General features: G+C 46.3%; 1 protein-coding gene across 2 annotated transcripts in view; it reads right to left on the bottom strand.

Moving 5' to 3' along the window:
• Positions 1-20,856, bottom strand: part of ANKFY1 (ankyrin repeat and FYVE domain containing 1) — a 249,891-nt gene that overhangs the window by 196,013 nt on the left and 33,022 nt on the right. The window lies entirely within an intron of this gene.

Here is a 20,856-nt window from a genome sequence, read left to right on the forward strand (position 1 = left end):
CATAGGTTTAATAGTAGGTGACAATAGTTGATATTTCCTTACTCCTCCACCCTAATTTGTTTATTATTTAGCAGATAGCTTTTCCTGTTATATAGGTTACTTATTCCAAATTGAATTTCTATCCAAACTCATTTATTAAACATAATGAAAATGAGAGGAAGATGAGTAAATGTTATTTGGAAAGCATCACAGTGATACCATATATAACTAGTGAAATATTATTTATTTTATTACTAGTTATTTATATAGCGCACACATATTCACATCAGTCCCTGCCCCAGTGGAGCTTACAATCTATATTCCTTAACACATGTACACACAGACACATTCACGTTAGGGTAATTGGGTTGTTTTTTTTTTTTGGGGGGGGAGGGAATCCAATTAACCTACTAGTATATTTTTGGATTATGGGAAGAAAACCGGAATATTTCTCAGCCACAAGAAAAATTGTGGTGGACCCATTCCCCTAGCCCAGTGGTTCCCAAACTTTTTTGAATCACAGAGCCCCAGAGTATCAGAATTTTTTTTCACGGCACCCCCAGGCAAAAGTTTCTTACTGAGAAATTCAGAGGAAAAAAAAAATAAGAATTTACTTACCGATAATTCTATTTCTCGTAGTCCGTAGTGGATGCTGGCGACTCCGTCAGGACCATGGGGTTTAGCGGCTCCGCAGGAGACAGGGCACAATAATAAAAGCTTTAGGATCAGGTGGTGTGCACTGGCTCCTCCCCCTATGACCCTCCTCCAAGCCTCAGTTAGGATACTGTGCCCGGACGAGCGTGCATAATAAGGAAGGATATTGAATCCCGGGTAAGACTCATACCAGCCACACCAATCACACCGTACAACCTGTGATCTGAACCCAGTTAACAGTATGATAACAACGAAGGAGCCTCTGAAAAGATGGCTCACAACAAGAATAACCCGATTTTTGTAACAATAACTATGTACAAGTATTGCAGACAATCCGCATTTGGGATGGGCGCCCAGCATCCACTACGGACTACGAGAAATAGAATTATCGGTAAGTAAATTCTTATTTTCTCTAACGTCCTAAGTGGATGCTGGGGACTCCGTCAGGACCATGGGGATTATACCAAAGCTCCCAAACGGGCGGGAGAGTGCGGATGACTCTGCAGCACCGAATGAGAGAACTCCAGGTCCTCCTCAGTCAGGGTGTGCCCCTGACCAAGTAGCAGCTCGGCAAAGTTGTAAAGCCGAGACCCCTCGGGCAGCCGCCCAAGATGAGCCCACTTCCTTCTGGAATGGGCTTTTACTGATTTTGGCTGTGGCAAGCCTGCCACAGAATGTGCAAGCTGAATTGTACTACAAATCCAGCGAGCAATCATCTGCTTAGAAGCAGGAACACCCATCTTGTTGGGTGCATACAGGCTAAACAGCGAGTCAGATTTTCTGACTCCAGTCGTCCTGGAAACATATATTTTCAGGGCCCTGACAACGTCAAGTAACTTGGAGTCCTCCAAGTCCCTAGTAGCCGCAGGTACCACAATAGGTTGGTTCATGTGAAAAACAGAAAACACCTTAAGGAGAAATTGAGGACGAGTCCTCAATTCTGCCCTGTCAGAATGAAAAATTAAGTAAGGGCTTTTATATGATAAAGCCGCCCATTCTGACACACGCCTGGCTGAAGCCAGGGCTAATAGAATCTTCACCTTCCATGTGAAATATTTTAATTCCACAGTGGTGAGTGGATCAAACCAATGTGACTTTAGGAAACTCAAAACAACATTGAGATCCCAAGGTGCCACTGGGGGCACAAAAGGAGGCTGTATATGCAGTACCCCTTTTACAAACGTCTGAACTTCAGGCACTGAAGCCAGTTCTTTCTGGAAGAAATTCGACAGGGTCGAAATTTGAACCTTAATGGACCCTAATTTTAGGCCCATAGACAGTCCTGTTTTCAGGAAATGTAGGAAACGACCCAGTTGGAATTCCTCTGTAGGGACCTTCTTGGCCTCACACCACGCAACATATTTTCGCCAAATGCGGTGAAAATGTTTTGCGGTTACATCCTTCCTGGCTTCGACCAGGGTAGGGATGACTTCATCTGGAATGCCCTTTCAGGATCCGGCGTTCAACTGCCATGCCGTCAAACGCAGCCGTGGTAAGTCTTGGAACAGACAAGGCCCCTGCTGGAGCAGGTCCTTTCTTAAAGGTAGAGGCCACGGTTCTTCCGTGAGCATCTCTTGAAGTTCCGGGTACCAAGTCCTTCTTGACCCATCCGGAACCACGAGTATCGTTCTTACTCATCTCCTTCTCATGATTCTCAGTACTTTTGGTATGAGATGCATAGGAGGGAACACATACCCTGACTGGTACACCCACAGTGTTACCAGAGCGTCCACCGCTATTGCCTGAGGGTCCCTTGACCTGGCGCAATATTTGTCTAGTTTTTTGTTCAGGCGGGACGCCATCATGTCCACCTTTGGTTTTTCCCAACGGTTTACAATCATGTGGAAGACTTCCCGCTGATGTCCCCACTCTCCCGGGTGGAGGTTATGCCTGCTGAGGAAGTTTGCTTCCCAGTTTTCCACTCCCGGAATAAACACTGCTGAGAGTGTTATCACATGATTTTTCGCCCAGCGAAGAATCCTTGCAGTTTCTGCCATTTCCCTCCTGCTTCATGTGCCGCCCTGTCTGTTTACGTGGGCGACTGCCGTGATGTTGTCCCACTGGATCAATACCGGCTGACCTTGAAGCAGAGGTCTTGCTAAGCTTAGAGCCTTGTAAATTGCCCTTAGCTCCAGTATATTTATGTGGAGAGAAGTCTCCAGACTTGATCACACTCCCTGGAAATTTTTTCCTTGTGTGACTGCTCCCCAGCCACTCAGGCTGGCATCCGTGGTCACCAGGACCCAGTCCTGAATGTCGAATCTGCGGCCCTTTCATAGATGAGCACTCTGCAGCCACCGCAGAAGAAAACACCCTTGTCCTTGGAGACAGGGTTATCCGCTGATGCATCTGAAGATGCGATCCGGACCATTTTCCCAGCAGATTCCACTGAAAGGTTCTTGCGTGAAATCTACCGAATGGGATCGCTTTGTAAGAAACCACCATTTTTCACAGGACCCTTGTGCAATGATGCACTGATACTTTTCCTGGTTTTAGGAGGTTCCTGACTAGCTCGGATAACTCCCTGGCCTTCTTCTCCGGGAGAAAACATCCTTTTCTGGACTGTGTCCAGAATCATTCCTAGGAACATTAGACGTGTCGTCGGAAAAAGCTGCGATTTTGGAATATTTAGAATCCACTCGTGCTGTCGTAGAACTACTTGAGATAGTGCTACTCCGACCGCCAACTGTTCTCTGGACCTTGCCCTTATCAGGAAAGCGTCCATATTTCTTTTAGGAAGAATCATCATTTCGGCCATTACCATGGTAAAGACCCGGGGTGCCGTGGACAATCCAAACGGCAGCTTCTGAACTGATAGTGACAGTTCTGTACCACGAACCTGAGATACCCTTGGTGAGAAGGGCAAAATTTGGACATGTAGGTAAGCGTCCCTGATATCCAGTGACACCATATCGTCCTGGTTCGCTATCACTGCTCTGAGTGACTCCATCTTGATTTGAACCCTTGTATGTAATTGTTCAAATCTTTTAGATCTCACCGAGCCGTTTGGCTTCAGTACCACAATATAGTGTGGAATAATACCCCTTCCCTTGTTGTAGGAGGGGTACTTTGATTATCACCTGCTGGGAATACAGCCTGTGAATTTTTTTCCAATACTGCCTCCCTGTCGGAGGGAGACGTTGGTAAAGCAGACTTCAGGAACTTGTGAGGGGAAGACGTCTCGAATTTCCAATGTACACCTGGGATACTACGTGTAGGATCCAGGAGTCCACTTGCGAGTGAGCCCACTGCGTGCTGAAACTCTTGAGATGACCCCCCACCGCACCTGAGTCCGCTTGTATGGCCCCAGCGTCATGCTGCGGACTTGGCAGAAGCTGTGGAGGACTTCTGTTCCTGGGAATGGGCTGCCTGCTGCAGTCTTCTTCCCTTTCCTCTAACCCTGGGCAGATATGACTGGCCTTTTGCCCGCCTGCCTTTATGGGTACGAAAGGACTGAGACTGAAAAGACTGTGTCCTTTTCTGCTGAGATGTGACTTGGGGTAACAAAAGTGGATTTTCCAGCTGTTGCCATGGCCACCAGGTCCGATGGACCGCCCCTTTATACGGCAATACTTCCATGTGCCGTCTGGAATCTGCATCACCTGACCACTGTCGTGTCTATAAACATCGTCTGGCAGATATGGACATCACATCTACTCTTGATGCCAGAATGCAAATATCCCTCTGCGCATCTCGCATATATAGAAATGCATCCTTAAAATGCTCTATAGTCAATAAAATATTGTTCCTGTCAAGGGTATCAATATTTTCAGTCAGGAAATCCGACCAAGCCCCCCCAGCGCTGCACATCCAGGCTGAGGCGATTGCTGGTCGTAGTATAACACCAGTATGTGTGTATATACTTTTTAGGATATTTTTCAGCTTCCTATCAGCTGGCTCTTTGAGGGCGGCCGTATCTGGAGACGGTAACGCCACTTGTTTTTATAAGCGTGTGAGCGCCTTATCCACCCTAAGGTGTGTTTCCCAACTCGCCCTCACTTCTGGCGGGAAAAGGTATACCTCCAATAATTTTCTATCGGAGGAAACCCACGTATCATCACACACTTTAATTTATCTGATTCAGGAAAAACTACAAGTAGATTATTCCCACCCTACATAATACCCTTATTTGTGGTACTTGTAGTATCAGAAATATGTAACACCTCCTTCATTGCCCTTAACATGCAACGTGTGGCCCTAAAGGAAAATACGTTTGTTTCTTCACCGTCGACACTGAAGTCAGTGTCCGTGTCTGTGTCGACCAACTGAGGTAAATGGGCGTTTTTACAAGCCCCTGACGGTGTCTGAGACGCCTGGACAGGTACTAATTTGTTTGCCGGCCGTCTCATGTCGTCAACCGACCTTGCATCGTGTTGACATTATCACGTAATTCCTAAATAAGCCATCCATTCCGGTGTCGACTCCCTAGAGAGTGACATCACCAATACAGGCAATTTGCTCCGCCTCCTCACCAACATCGTCCTCCTACATGTCGACACACACGTACCGACACACAGCACACACACAGGGAATGCTCTGATAGAGGACAGGACCCCACTAGCCCTTTGGGGAGACAGAGGGAGAGTTTGCCAGCACACACCAAAAATGCTATAATTATACAGGGACAACCCCTTATACAAGTGTTTTCCCTTATAGCATTTTCACATATGTAATCATATCGCCAAATAAGTGCCCCCCCTCTCTGTTTTAACCCTGTTTCTGTAGTGCAGTGCAGGGGAGAGCCTGGGAGCCTTCCTCACAGCAGAGCTGAGCAGGAAAATGGCGCCGTGTGCTGAGGAGAATAGGCCCCGCCCCCTAAAACGGCGGGCTCTTCTCCCGGAGTTTGTGAGATCTGGCAGGGGTTAAATACATCCATATAGCCTCAAGGGCTATATGTGATGTATTTTAGCCATAAAAAAGGTATAATACATTGCTGCCCAGGGCGCCCCCCCCAGCGCCCTGCACCCTCAGTGACCGCTGGTATGAAGTGTGCTGACAACAATGGCGCACAGCTGCAGTGCTGTGCGCTACCTTATGAAGACTGAAAGTCTTCTGCCGCCTGTTTCTGGACCTCTGGACCTCTTCAACTTCGGCATCTGCAAGGGGGGTCGGCGGCACGGCTCCGGGACGAACCCCAGGGTGAGACCTGTGTTCCGACTCCCTCTGGAGCTAATGGTGTCCAGTAGCCTAAGAAGCAAATCCATCCTGCACGCAGGTGAGTTTACTTCTCTCCCCTAAGTCCCTCGTAGCAGTGAGCCTGTTGCCAGCAGGACTCACTGAAAATAAAAAACCTAACTTAAACTTTTATTCTAAGCAGCTCAGGAGAGCCACCTAGATTGCACCCTTCTCGGCCGGGCACAAAAATCTAACTGAGGCTTGGAGGAGGGTCATAGGGGGAGGAGCCAGTGCACACCACCTGATCCTAAAGCTTTTATTATTGTGCCCTGTCTCCTGCGGAGCCGCTAAACCCCATGGTCCTGACGGAGTCCCCAGCATCCACTTAGGACGTTAGAGAAATGAAATGAAGTAAATTGTGTTTATATATCATTCTTAGGTTCAGTTGTGTGGTGGGGGACAGGATTTGCTTCTGTTTGTACATATATTTTATGATTAGAAGCCACCATCACTGGATTTGCCTATTAAATAGACCATAAATAATATGAATTGGTCGTGGAACACCAATCCAAGGCACCCGTGCAAGTGTCCTGAGGCACCCCAGGGAGCCACGGCACACAGTTGGGGAACCACTGCCCTATCCTTCATATTCTCATCTTGCCTCTCTTTTACATTAAATCTCATACACTAGCCTTACAAACAGCAGAATCAATTAACTATAATCATTTCACAATGGACGTTTTAACATTTGATTAAATCATGTTTAATTGGGTTAACAGACTTAATCCACCGACTGAGTGACGATTCAGCGCCAGCTATAAATACTGCATCAGTAACCTCCTTACATAAGCAGAAAACAGGCTCATAATTCCCCAATGGTAACCACTAGACAATATCCCCTAAAAATACACTACCACAAAATAACTATTATAAAATTCTAACCTAGACTAATTAACCATAGTGATGGTAAACATAACTGTAAAAGTAAAAATAAAATAACCTATAAAATACACTGGATACCAGTCTAAGACACTGGCAAATATAACTAATCCTTATTATAGGTCAATAGCTATAAATTAGTATTGATAGTCCCTCATGCTGAATACAGACATTGACCCTAATTCACAGGTTGTTCTTATGACTGCTTTGCTATCTTTTGCCATATGCAATTGCGATTATATGCAAATATGGGCAGAAGCTAATTTGAGCATAGGGATGCCCACTGCGGTCTCATCATTTCCATCGGTACACTCATTATTAATCATGCAGATTATGAGCACATCTGTAGACGGTATCAGTATAAAATCCAGGCTGTCAGGAGAATGACGGCGGGATACCGGCGGCAGCTGCTGTGCTCGCCACGCTTTGGGCCTAGAGGTGACCTTCGCCTGCATTTACCCAACCTCTACAACCCCAAATGCCGTCTACCTGTCACTCACTTTGCGACTAATCCCTTGTTGCGACCGCCATCGTAATTCAATCGTGGTGCATGCACAGTGAGGCTAAGATGCATGCGCAATAAGAAAACATCGACCGAGGGGCGTGGCCTAGCTGGCATCAGGGAAGGTCGGGTTCTTGTGTAGCTCCGGCTAGCCAAATTTAATATATTCATTCCTAACCTGAATCTGAGGGCCCACCTGCAGGAATACCAACCCCTCACCCTGCTACACTACCCTGCACCCGGAGGTCGAAGCTGCGGAATCGGGGGGGCCCTGCGTTGCCCCCTGCGGATTGCGGCCTACCTCCGTCTCAGAAGCCGGGGCCTCGATTTTAAAGCGGACCCGTCGACTCATCGGACCCGGTACGGCGGCTCTACGGACTCCCTCCCCCACCTGAGTGGCACCCCCTGGCACCTAGCAGCCTGCCCATCGAGCGCTGGCCATCGCGGGAGACCGAGAAACGGGCGGCCTGCGGGAGGTGGAGGCCAGGCCGCGTGTGGCTGGCGGCCGGCGGCCATCTTGCGGTTGGCGCCGCCCGGACCCTGAACCAGGCCTCACTGATTCCTGGCTCCACCAGGCGCCTACCTTCTAACCCCCGCCTCACATATCCCCCCACATGAAGGATCTCCCCCCTCGCTGATGAGGACTGACGGCCGGGGGACCTCCGGAGGGACCAGGCCTCACTAACAAGCAGCGTCCATCTTGCGACTGGCACAGTATCCACTGACAAGCGGCGGCCATCTTGCGATTGGCACAGTCCTCACTTCATGGCTGGTAATAGCTATGACTCCAGCTCCCTCTTGTGGCGACTTCTAGATTAGACTACCTGCAGCCACTATACAGCTAATCCCATAGTTTCACCTATTCTCATATCTCCTGTTCGGTGGCTGGAGAGGAACCATTATATTACGCCTTACAACAACAGGTGTGATACTTTATCGGCCCGACCGCCACCTGCCCCGGAAATTACAGACTCATAGCGGTGGATGCCTGGCTCCCGCTACCTCACCCCGAGCCTTTTGACATATACATCACGCCGCTGCGGTATTCTGCGGTGCCACACTCTGACGCCTCTACAACGTTGCTGCCGGCAACCCTGATCCGCAACATCCTGACATGCCTGCTATCTTCATAGCAATGTAACTTTCCAGTACCCTCCCAACGCTGATGTGACCCTCATTAAACAACTCACTGCGCCCTACATTGCTTCTACTCTACATATTTAATTCTAGCGACCTCATATGGAAAAGTTCCTGGTATCCACCCCAATGTCCTCGACTGGTCCTATTTCAGGCGCACGCGAAGACACGTCCCGCAGAAATTCATCTGACTCCGATTGCTCCACCACCCGATCTCGGTCCCAAAGAAAACGTACTGGCGCTTCAACTACCAAACAGCCTAAAATGAAACCCACTGACATCGCTGCGGTTCTTGGACCTCTACTAGACGAAAAACTGGCGGGCATCAAAGAAGCCATTGATTCCACCTTAGCCCAGCTGACTCATCACAGTAACCGTTTAGATGACGTCGAGCAGAGGGTCACAACATTGGAAGACGATCTACAAGCCGCACAGTCTACCATAAAGACCCAAACCACAGAAATCAAAGGCCTCACTGAAAAGCTCGATGACTTGGAGAATCGGAGCGGTCGAAACAACCTGCGGGTGGTGGGCATCCCGGAGTCGGTGAGAGGCCACGCACTGCTAGACCTTCTATCCAACTGGCTACCCGACAAATTAGGTATGGATCTTCAGGGCTCACCATTAGCCATTGAAAGGGCACACAGGATTGGCCCTGAACGCAGAGAATCCGCAGGACGCCCTAGACCTGTTATCCTACGGATTTTAAACTACGCGGATAAAGCTAAGCTCTTGGACCACTACCGATAGTCAGCGAACCTCCTCTATAAGGGAGAAAGGTTGCTTATCTTCCAGGACTTCTCCACTCATGTCGCCAACAAGCGCAGAGAGTTCGCTCCGATATGCAAGCGACTGTTTAAAGAAAACGTCAAGTTCTCATTGTTATACCCTGCCCGTCTTCGGGTCTTTGTCAATGGAAAACCGTGCTTTTTTGACGATCCGATGGCGGCAAAGACCCATTTTGCACACCCTGACACTTGACTGTCCACCCTTACTTAAAGCTTGCCCATTTTCACAACTGCTTTCATCTGTAGGTCACACAGTGTTCGGGATATGATCAAGGCATGCTATTCACACATGCTGGAGGCTTTGCCTCCCATTGTTTCCTATCTATTAGTTTGATATTTTTGTGTGTCTGTTTGTCTTGCCTGCTGGGATAATGTGTCTCGATCCTCCATAGGTTGGCCCCTCCTTGCTCACTGGGACGGGGGGGGGGGCACCGTTTTACCTGTACAATTTTGATATTCTATTCTCCATCTACGGGGGTAGGATAGCATGGCTAACCACGCTGTTTCCCAGACCTCAACCCCGGTGACAACCCCACTTTTAGACTTTAATATAGTTTCTTGGAATGTGGAGGGTCTAAATAGCCCCATTAAGCGCAAGAAGGTAGTTGCTCATCTCTCTCGCTTGTCCCCTCAAGTAGTGTTCCTGCAAGAAACACACTGGGAGCATAACTCCCCTATGTCATTGAGAGCCCCTTGGATTGGGGAATGCGTGTCTGCTCCTTACACCAATAAAACCAGAGGTGTGGCCATCCTCTTTCATAAGAATCTTCAATTCTCCATTCTTAAAAAATATGTCGACCCTGAGGGCAGATTTATATTTTTAGATGTCTCAATCGACAATGTGATATATACCTTTCTAAACGTATATGCACCCACTGGATCTAACAATCTCTTTTTTGCAGATATTCTTCAAAGAGTTTTATCCTGGGGTGGCCAGAACTTAATCCTAGGGGGAGACTTCAACACGGTCGTTGATCCATCCATGGACAGGTCGGGGGTAAGTACCAAAAGACCCGGGCCCTCCTCTACTCTGCTTTCCTCGTGTCAAAGTCAGAAAAATGTCTCAATGCACGTTGCCATATTTGCACCGCACACTGGTCCGTGCTGCGCATGCGTACGCTCTCCCGTGGAAGCGCATACCCGCAATAGCGTGCACTCGCACGCGCAGTATGCGCATTTACGGTAGAGTTTATGTGATCGTAGCGTGCGACTCATTAGTTACAAATGTTCACAATTAATGTAGTTTATAGATCATGATCCCTTTGATAGTTTCTGTAAGTTTGGTTAAAGTATAATGTCCCAGAGCTGAGGAATCCCTCTTTGCATCGTACGAAGGGTTTAACAGGAATCATACAGCAGTGTTTGGTACCCATCGGAAGAGTATTTGATTAGCAATATTCCGGTGTTGGTTTGGAGCGTATTAATCGCTCGTGCGAATAGTTATGGACATAAGAAGTTTATGTCCATTTCTATGATTTGCACATACTCAGGTATGCGGCGGGAAACCCAGTTTCCCACCCACCTGAGCTGTTGGAAATCGTCACAGCCCACCTGTATGAATCACCCTATGACCTTTTGTTATGATGCAGGGCCGAATTCCTTCGGCCAATGGACAATGGGATTGTAGGACCAGGAGATTGCATTGTGTGTGGAGCATAAATAGGCAGGCCGACCACATCCAGCTCTCACTCTCTCATCAACGGTTATCTGCTGATAATCGGGAGCTGGATATCGAGGCGCTGGCGATCATACCCTTTGTGCGTAAGTTCTCTCCATAATCATTGTCTTTCTGCGAGCCAATCTCTCTCTCTCTCTATCTCCCTCTCTCCTCTTTTTCTCTTAAATACCTTATAGTATTATAGTATTGTATCGTATTGCATTTAGGTCAGTGTAGTATTGTCTTTTTGTATTTATTGTTTAGTTCTGTGGTTAGGAAGTCTCTGTTATATTGTAGTGTATCATATGTACTGTTATCCCCTTTTACAAGTATATTAGACGTAATACAGTTAATAGGCCTTGGAAACCTAAACCAGTATCTGTGTATTTCCTATAGTGATAAGTGTTCATTTGAGCGTCGGTGACGCTCATGCAGCTTTGTAGATAGTCAGGTTCCACAAGGTTGCACTTACACCCTGTACTCACATTAAGGTATTCAGTGTATTTCATCGGTATAAGGTTTAACATAAAGGTATAGTGTTGTGAGCGTCTGCATCGCTGGTGACCTCCTCGTGGTCTCTAGCGTACGCTACGTTACAGCGAATCTTTCCCCTAGACATAACCAATAACGTGTCCTGTGATCACTGGGCCGTGAGCGAACGTGACGCTTGAGCGTCTCGCCTACGGCTGAGCGATCGTTACGCAAATAGCGTATCATTACGGTATTTCTTAAGTAAACAGCGTACAGTGTTCTTAGCTTCATAAGGGTTGTTTATATGACAAAGGAATTTAGCATTGTCAATTGCGGGCTCGTCCGGTCCTTTTCACATCTGCACTAGGTAGATCAGCAGACGTTATCCCCCAGCAAAAGGGTGGGAGGTTGTCTCGCAGTTGCTGACGGGATAAGCGTCTGCTTCGCTTAGGTAAAGAGTGCTGAAGGAACCCGGTAACCGGAAGTAAGAACAAAACGCTTGTGTCTTTTAAAACTGTTTATTTTTCTTTTGTCTTGCGTACGCATACATTTATCTGCATTTCTTTTTCAAATTTCGTATATCACTATTCCTGTTTGCCAATTTTTTTTTATAGTTGATAGAAAGTGCAAAAAAGAGATTTGCTGTTATTTTAGAGGTAATAGTTAAAGTATAGAACAAACACACGGTTTGTCTGAGATACAAGGCAGGCAGTGTGGATTGCGGTAGATGATCAGGGATCACCTACATTGATAAATAAATATATTGTGTTACGGTGGATCCTTTGCATTGCGTACACGTGTCGCTAACAAAGACTAGCGTACGCAATCCAAAAGGCAGACGCACGCAACGTTCACTACGCAACGTAGCGTCTGGTTACGCCCACGTAGCCCAAGTCACGAAAAGTTGAATTAGCGCAAAGCGATAATTAGCGCAAAGCGATAATTAGCGCAAAAGCGATAAGTAACGCACAGCGGTAAATAACGCAAATCTATTTTTTGGAAAATCTGAAATTTAGTTTAACAGATCCTGCTCCTAATTGGTAACACTTTTGGCCTGAAGACAATTTCTGCGCAGAAATAGATATAGAAACAAAGTGTACATGTGTTGAGTGAGTGTGTTTTGTATACAAAAGTTTATATAACTTTAAGGTGGAACCAAAAGGAAAGTCGGGTACTCGTCAAGGAACATACGTGTAAGTGACATATACGGTGGCCAGGGAGGCATCTCTGGTTAAATAATATTTGAGCATTAGAGTATAGCGGACCATAAGGTAACAAGACCAGGAGGTCGTAAGGTAAAAGGTCCGCTATAAAAGTCCAGTGGCACAACGCCTGGGGTGTTGGTGCAGAACCCATATAGGCCATAAGCTCTTGCTGAAGGAATCGCGGCCGGAAACATCGATTCCATTGGTCTTTCAGTACATGACAAATAGTGCTCGTGTACCGAACGATTGGACCACACGTAATTGTGTGCAGTAGTTAGTAATCTGACCTAAATACCATTAGAGTAAAGTGGTCACAAACGCTATTTGTACATTCTGACGTGATTTGTGTAATTTTTTATTTTTGGAAGGGAAGTTCGCTGGTCACTCAGGAACTATCTAACAACCCCAACTTTACTGGAAAGAGTAAGTGTCCTGCGGGTAACCCTCATATGTTCCAGTAAACTGAAGGTTCCATAGGGGCCCTGTATCGAGTACGCTGGCATCATAACGGTGTTTACAGGTCGTATTGGTCGAGGTGGGCGAGTGAGTGGGGTACTCGGTAAACCGCCACCGCCGGCCTACTGTGGAGTAATTTGGTTGTCTGTAAAGGCTTGCTGAAAACCTTGATACAGAAAATCCAAGGAGGACTAAGCAACACCTACAGACTATGGGGGCCAGTTGCTCAGGTAGGGGGCGATCAACCCTGGTTCAGGTTGATTCTGTGAACCGACCAGTTGGGTCGGCACGATATGTAATGTGTGAAAAATATGGAATTCACACCGAATCTTTATGTGATGAATGGGAGAGAATGACTGTACAAGACAGGGACAAGTTCCCAAGAATAGGTAGCTTCAGTCCAGAGGTGTTACAAAATTTAAGGAGGAGGATATGTCTCGTAAAATCAGCAAAGAGACGAATTCAGCATCATGATTATTTACAGTTATGGCACCAGGAAGGTGAGATACAGAGAGGTTTGGCTCTGGCGGCGGGATCTGGGGCAGTCAGGAAGTTGATTGCCACAGCTCCTCCCCCACCATACATTGCAGGAGAGAAGTTGATTGCGGAGAGAAACGCACTGGGTTGTAAAACACAAACTCTTAGTAACACTGTAAATGTTAATGATGTTAACCAAATAACTCATGCAAGTATTAACCCGTGCAAGATGTACCCTGTTTTGAACCTTCCTCAGGAGTGTGATCAAGAAGACGATTCAGCAACAATTTCAGCTCTCTCTCTTGCAGCCACCATAGCAGAGACCACAGTAGGCACAGCGACACCCACGAGATTAGTGAAAGCCCCTAGCGGAGGGATAGGTGAGGTCGTGTCAACGGGTAAGTACGGCACCATGCACTACACAGAAACAATTGTACCACAACAAGCTGTAGAATCTACACAGGAAGAGGCTGTTAGAATTGCTCCTGTAAGGGTAATAGCAGTTCCCAATGGAAAAACAGATGTGTCTGGCGCCACTCCCATAAGGAACATTGCCATGTACACTCCATTTTCCAGAATGGAATTAAGAACAATAGTGTCCGAATTTCCTGACCCCAGGAAGGATTTAGTTGCTAGCCAAAAATACATCAGGGATTTAGGTAACACGGTAGAACCCAACAACAAGGATTGGCAGATACTGCTAAGAGCTTGTTTACCTTCCAATGTTGATGCAACTCAGTTTTTAGCTGATTGTGCATTGGATAAAGATGTACCGCTTACAGACGTGTACAATAAGGATAATGTAAAAAGGATAAATTTACAGTTAAAAGAGTATTTCCCAGCCGTTGTTAAATGGAATAAAATATTTTCCATTAAGCAAAAGGAGTCCGAAACGGCAATAGAATATTTTCACCGGGCACTATTAGAAATGGCAAAGTACACTGGTATAGAAGACATAAAGACCAACCCAAACCATCGAGAAGTAGCAGTATCTGTACTGATGGATGGTTTGAAAGAAACATTAAAAGCTAGGGTACAGACCACGCAGCCATGTTGGCGAGGTCTGTCAGTGTCCACCTTGAGAGAGGCTGCTATTGATCACGACAGAAATATCACTAGGCACAGGGAGTCGCAAAGTGATAAGTTGATGTCCGTAAGTATACAGGCGCTGACCACAAGGCAGCCTGCGTATGTACCACCGAATCCTGTGGGTAAGGCAAGTGTAATAACATGTTTTTCTTGTAACAGACCGGGACACTATGCACGAGACTGTAGAGTAAGAAATGTACAAAGATCTTTTCAACCCCCTAGACAACAACACCACACACGACATTGGGAGCAGGGTCCACAGAGGCGGAGTTTTGAGCCACATACAGGGGAAACAAAAAGATATCCCCCAAACAGAGACTGGCATGCCTCTGGTAGTTCCCAGCTAACTCCCTCACAAGTAGTTGCTGCCAGCGGGATTCAGGGAGGTCAGCATACCCAATAGGGGTGTGGCCATACCTGTAATCTGCAACCAGTTAAATTGATTGCCAGTCTTGGAAGCGAACCAGAGATTGCAATCAATGTAGCCGGTAAAACTTTAAACTTTCTTGTAGACACAGGGGCGGCCAAGTCAGTGATCAATTCGACAGTGGGCATGAGAACCACTGGTAGGACAGTTCCAGCCATAGGAGTAACAGGAGTAGTCCAGCACTACCCTGTTAGCAAACCAGCCGAGATTACAATAGGGCCTTTGCATACCAAGCATTCCTTTTTGCTGGCTGCATCGGCACCGACCAATCTCCTGGGAAGAGACTTACTATGTAAAATGGGTTGCGTCATTTATTGTACTCCTGAAGGTGTATTCTTGGACATCCCTGAGAATCACGCTCAGGAAGTACGAGACATGTTAGACTCCCCATCAAAATTAATGTCACATTCCATTATGACAAATAGGAATCCATCCCAAGTAGAAGAGATGACATCTCAGATACCAGAGTCGCTTTGGACAAAAGATGGACAGGACACTGGATTAATGGCAAATGTAGCCCCAGTAGTAGTACAAGTAAAAGATGGTAGGATAGCTCCAAAAATCCCACAGTATCCTCTGAAGCCAGAGGTGGAGTTAGGAGTTTTCCCGGTAATAGAGCGCTTGCTACAACAGGGCATTCTAGTAAGAACGTCCAGCACAGCAAATAGTCCCATCTTCCCTGTTAAAAAGAGTGGGGGGAGGGGTTACAGGCTAGTACAGGATCTAAGGGGGATTAACAAAATAGTCGAGAGTCAGTTCCCCGTAGTGCCTAATCCAGCTGTCATCCTAATGCAAATTCCTCCCACTGCCAAATTTTTCACTGTTATTGACCTCTGCTCCGCTTTCTTTTCGGTACCTCTGCACCCTGACAGCCAATATTTGTTTGCATTCACATACAGAGGAGTCCAATATACGTGGACTCGGTTACCCCAAGGTTTCATAGATAGTCCAAGTATATTTTCTCAGGCTTTGCATGATTGTTTACAGTCTTTCCAACCGGAAAGTGGATCAGTGTTGATACAGTACGTGGATGATCTACTGCTGTGTTCTGATTCATTGGAGGCATCCCTGAAGGATACGAAACAGCTCCTGTTTCATCTTTCAGACACAGGTCACAAGGTCTCCAAAGACAAGTTGCAATTATGCCAAGCTAAGGTAAAATACTTGGGACACTGTCTAACACAAGGACTGAGACACCTGACCGCTGATAGAATCCAAGCCATTAGAGACATGACACTGCCACAAACCCAGCAACAGATCAGGACGTTTTTAGGAATGTGTGGGTATTGCCGTAATTGGATCCCAGGGTTTTCCATATTAGCACTACCTTTGCAGGAAATGGTCTCCTCAAACAAACCTGATCGGATTTCGCATACAGACGAATCCGAAACAGCATTTGAGAAACTCAAACAGTGCCTAACGCAGGCACCAGCAATAGGTATGCCAGACTATGGGAAACCCTTTGAGCTATACGGAACAGAAAGTGCTGGGTGCGCAGCAGGGGTACTAACACAAAAACACGGTGATGCCAGCAGGCCAATTGCATACTACAGCGCGCAGCTAGACACGGTAGCGCGATCCCTCCCCACATGCTTGCGTAGCGTTGCAGCGATAGCATTGCTAGTGACGAAAAGCGAAGATGTCGTGCTAGGCCACAACCTCACAATCCATACACCACATGCGGTATCGGCCTTATTGAATTCTGCCCAAACCAGACATGTCTCATCAGCAAGGTTTACGAGATGGGAATTGGCATTAATGGCCCCAGTAAACATCACCATAAGGAGATGCAGCGCATTAAACCCTGCAACATTTCTCCCAGGTGTGCCTGGACAGGCACAAAGGGTGGGAGGTGAGAGTGATGGGGAAGGAGGATTTAATGCAAAGGAAGATACACATGATTGTATGGAATATTTGACCCAAAATTTTACCGCAAGGCCTGACATCAGTGACAATCCACTAGAAGATGCAGAACTCACGTTCTACACGGACGGTAGTTGTCACAGACAGTCAGACTCGGGAGACTTGTGTACTGGATACGCAGTCGTAGATGACCAAGACACCATAGAAGCGGAACCGCTAGGCCCACCTCACTCAGCCCAGGTTGCTGAACTGGTCGCCCTAACCAGAGCATGTGAATTGGCTAAGGGTAAGTCTGCCAATATCTACACCGATTCTAGATACGCGTTCGGGGTAGTCCATGATTTCGGAGCGCTATGGCGTCTCAGAAATTTCATGACGGCAGCTGGTACACCGATAGCGCATGCAGCTCACATAAAAAGGCTTCTAACAGCGATACAGGAACCCGACAGAGTGGCTGTTATCAAATGTAAAGCACATACATATAGTCAAGACCCAGTATCCCTTGGTAACAGCCGAGCAGACGAAGCTGCAAAGCTTGCAGCTGCTACCCCCATACGGACAGACACCACACAACTGATGGTATTTAATACCATCAACACACAAAAGTTGTGTGAAATGCAGAATTTGTGTTCCACTCAGGAGAGAGCAGTCTGGAAGGCAAAGGGATATGGCCAGGAGTCCTCAGGGCTCTGGACGGATGGACATGGTAAACCAGTGGCCCCCAGGACATACCTTCCGTGTCTGGCTGAAGCAGCTCACGGGCTGACTCATCTAGGCAAGGAGGGGATGTGCAAATTGGTAAGAGCATACTGGTGCGCCCCAGGATTCTCCTCTCATGCTAGTAAAAGAGCAATGTCATGCCTTACCTGTCTGAGAAAGAATATTGGAAAAGCAATACCAACAGAACCATCCCATATCCCACCTGCCGGCGGCCCTTTCCAAGTAATACAAATTGACTTCATTCAATTACCCCCATGTAGAAATTTGAAATATGTACTTGTTTGTATAGATGTTTTCTCGAATTGGGTCGAGGCTTTTCCAGCAGCTACAAATACCGCTATGTTTACAGCTAAGAAAATTGTGCAGGAATTTGTATGTAGATATGGTATCCCTAGAATCATTGAAAGTGATAGGGGTACCCATTTTACAGGTGATGTCTTTCAAGGAATGTGTAAGTTGATGGGAATTGATAGTAAGCTGCACACTCCGTACCGTCCACAGGCGAGTGCGAAGGTCGAAAGAGTGAACAGCACTATTAAAAATAAATTGAGTAAAGTAATGGCAGAGACAGGATTGACGTGGCCAGAAGCTTTACCCATTGTTTTGTATAGTATCAGAACCACTCCCAGGTCCCCTCTTAATCTGTCTCCTTTTGAAATTCTGTTTGGTCGACAACCGCATGTCATGATTAACCCTCAGGATGATTTGAAATGTAACAATGAAGTAACTGTAAAGTACTTAATTAATATGAGTAAGCAGTTGAAGAATCAAAATAATAATCTGAAGTTGGTGATTCCTGATTTACCAGATAGTAATTGTCATGACATTGAACCTGGGGATTATGTAATGATACGAAATTTTCTACGCTCAGGTTGTCTTATTGATAGATGGGAAGGACCATACCAGGTCTTATTGACTAGCACCACAGCATTGAAGGTTGCTGAGAGAGAGACTTGGGTCCATTCATCCCACTGCAAGAAGGTTGCTGATCCAGAGAAGTCCCGTGATAAGGAACAGACGGTAGAGGTTGTATCACTAGAGTGTCTGTTCCAGGAGGACTGAGGCGGCACCTGAGCCTTGAAGACCGAAAGCAGCTGTCGACTCCCCTCTCCCTTTTATTGTTTTCTCCACTTCCCATCCCCTCTCCTTTAAAATTTCTTTCTCCCCCTTCTCATTCTTCTCTATTTCCTCCTCAAAGATGGACTTGCCCCAAGAGACTGTGGTCCGGATTTTGATGTTAACCATGATGTTGACCAGAGCAGTCTGTTCCGGCGAGAGTACCATAGAGGTCGAGAGAGGTTCTGGAATGGGTTCCGATTATGATGATGGAGGTGTAGTTTTCCAAGATCAACCAAGCCAACAAGCAAAGGCGAGTATCAGAAAACGATCCGATAGAAGAAATTGTGATGGATTGTTAGCTGAGGAAAATTGTATCTGTAGGCTCTGTGATAATCTGGTTGAAGATGGATGCATAAAGAAATGTCAATCTAGTTTTAATATCCATATAGACCGGCATCCATTGAGTGACTATCACTCCTTAGTGGGTAACGTGTTAAACCAAACAGATTGTTGGGTATGCTCTCAAGTACCTCAGGGTCACAGTAAATCAGGGCTAGTACCATTTCCTTTAACGTTAGGGGAGGTACTTGAGCTAAGTGGTGGGAGACCGGTGGACCGGAGGTTTAACATCTCCAGCCCTCCTAGTTTGAAGCTCCACCAATACCATGTGGATAGGTCCCTCATATGTTTTAACATCTCCAATCCCAGAAAACCGGGAAATTGGGAAGTGTCATGGAGCAACCTTACCATGACCTTTTCACACAGAGCAGATAGAATGCCTACAGATACAGAGCTCGTACGCCACATAGCCAGTAGAGGAAAATCATTCCGGTATCGATATACCTTAGGAAATAGGATTACTAAAGTTGGAGAGGTATCACCAGGATACTGTGCACATATCGTACAAACCGATACGTGCATTAGACAGATGGAAGAATTAGGGTCAGGAGATTTCACCTGGAAGGTTTGTAACATGGTCATGTCCTTCTCCGTCCCTTATGTTCTCCCCGATGATGCATATTTCATATGTGGGAGAAAGGCGTACAAGTGGCTTGCCCCAAACTCTGAAGGATTGTGTTATATTGGAAAAGTATTGCCTGAAGTAATGACTGTTACACATGACAAAATGAAGGACATACACCGTGGTGCCCAAACTCCTTATACTCACACTCACTACGAGCACCTTGTTAAAAGACAACTGTCAGAAAGGTTAGAGCATCCGGCCTCTGATCTTATCCATGAATCCACCGGGATTCAGGTTCTGGTAGCGTTAGATTTCACTCGCACCGCTCGAGGTGTGATGAATTATAGATACATTTCCGCACTCGCCAATTTGTTAGATAATATCACTGAAATGTATGATGACACGTTTAGATACACTGGAAGAGAACTTCAAGCTTACAAAACAGAACTAGTTCAGCATAGGATGGTTCTTAATTATCTTACAGCAGTAACAGGCGGATATTGTGTTACATTGGCAACACAGTACGGCATAAAGTGTTGCACGTATATCACAAATAGCACCGAGGATCCGATAGAGGTCATAGACCAAAAGATGGACGATATTCTGCAATTAAAGTGGGAATTTCGTCGAAAACACAATCTCACCCTTGCTGCTGTAGGTAATGAGCTGACTGGTTGGGTGTCATGGTTGAACCCGCGAAATTGGTTCTCCGGTTTAGGAGACTGGGCTCAAGGAGTCATAATGGATGTTGGAAAGTTTCTCCTATGTATTTTGGGTGTCGTTATATCGTTTGGATTGATATTTAGATGCGGGCAGGCTTTAATAAGGTGCAAACAAAGTACAAAAGTGATGAGCTTGAGGAGTGAGGAAACTGTAATTAACCTGGATTTGATTTATGACCCAATGCTAGAAACCATGACGTAATGATGTAATAAGTATACGGTCCGTCTTTCACCCATTTCTATGTTTTCCTCCGAGGTACAAAGACCCACGTAGACGAAGGATTTGATGAGCCAAGGGGCCGACAACGGAAAGATGGAAAGAAGAAGAGCAGACGACCTGATAAACAAGATTTCGATGGACAATGCCATGGGTACCCCAGTTTCCCTAGGAACCTTAAAATCACGATAGCCCAACATTTTTTGTAAATCCATGGACGTTGTATGCTTTACTCACGATTTATGAGCAAAAGCACAAAGAAGAAGACTCCAATCAACCGACACCAATCAAGACCTCAATCGACGAATGTACATTTCCCTGACATAGAATATTATTGCATTTTTCGTAAGTGTTCTTTATCTTCATCTCTACAACCCTCAGGTAACGACACACATAGACGATAGGGAATACAGGC

Source organism: Pseudophryne corroboree, chromosome 2 (genome assembly GCF_028390025.1).
Source record: "Pseudophryne corroboree isolate aPseCor3 chromosome 2, aPseCor3.hap2, whole genome shotgun sequence".
In the NCBI taxonomy this organism is placed as follows: domain Eukaryota; kingdom Metazoa; phylum Chordata; class Amphibia; order Anura; family Myobatrachidae; genus Pseudophryne; species Pseudophryne corroboree.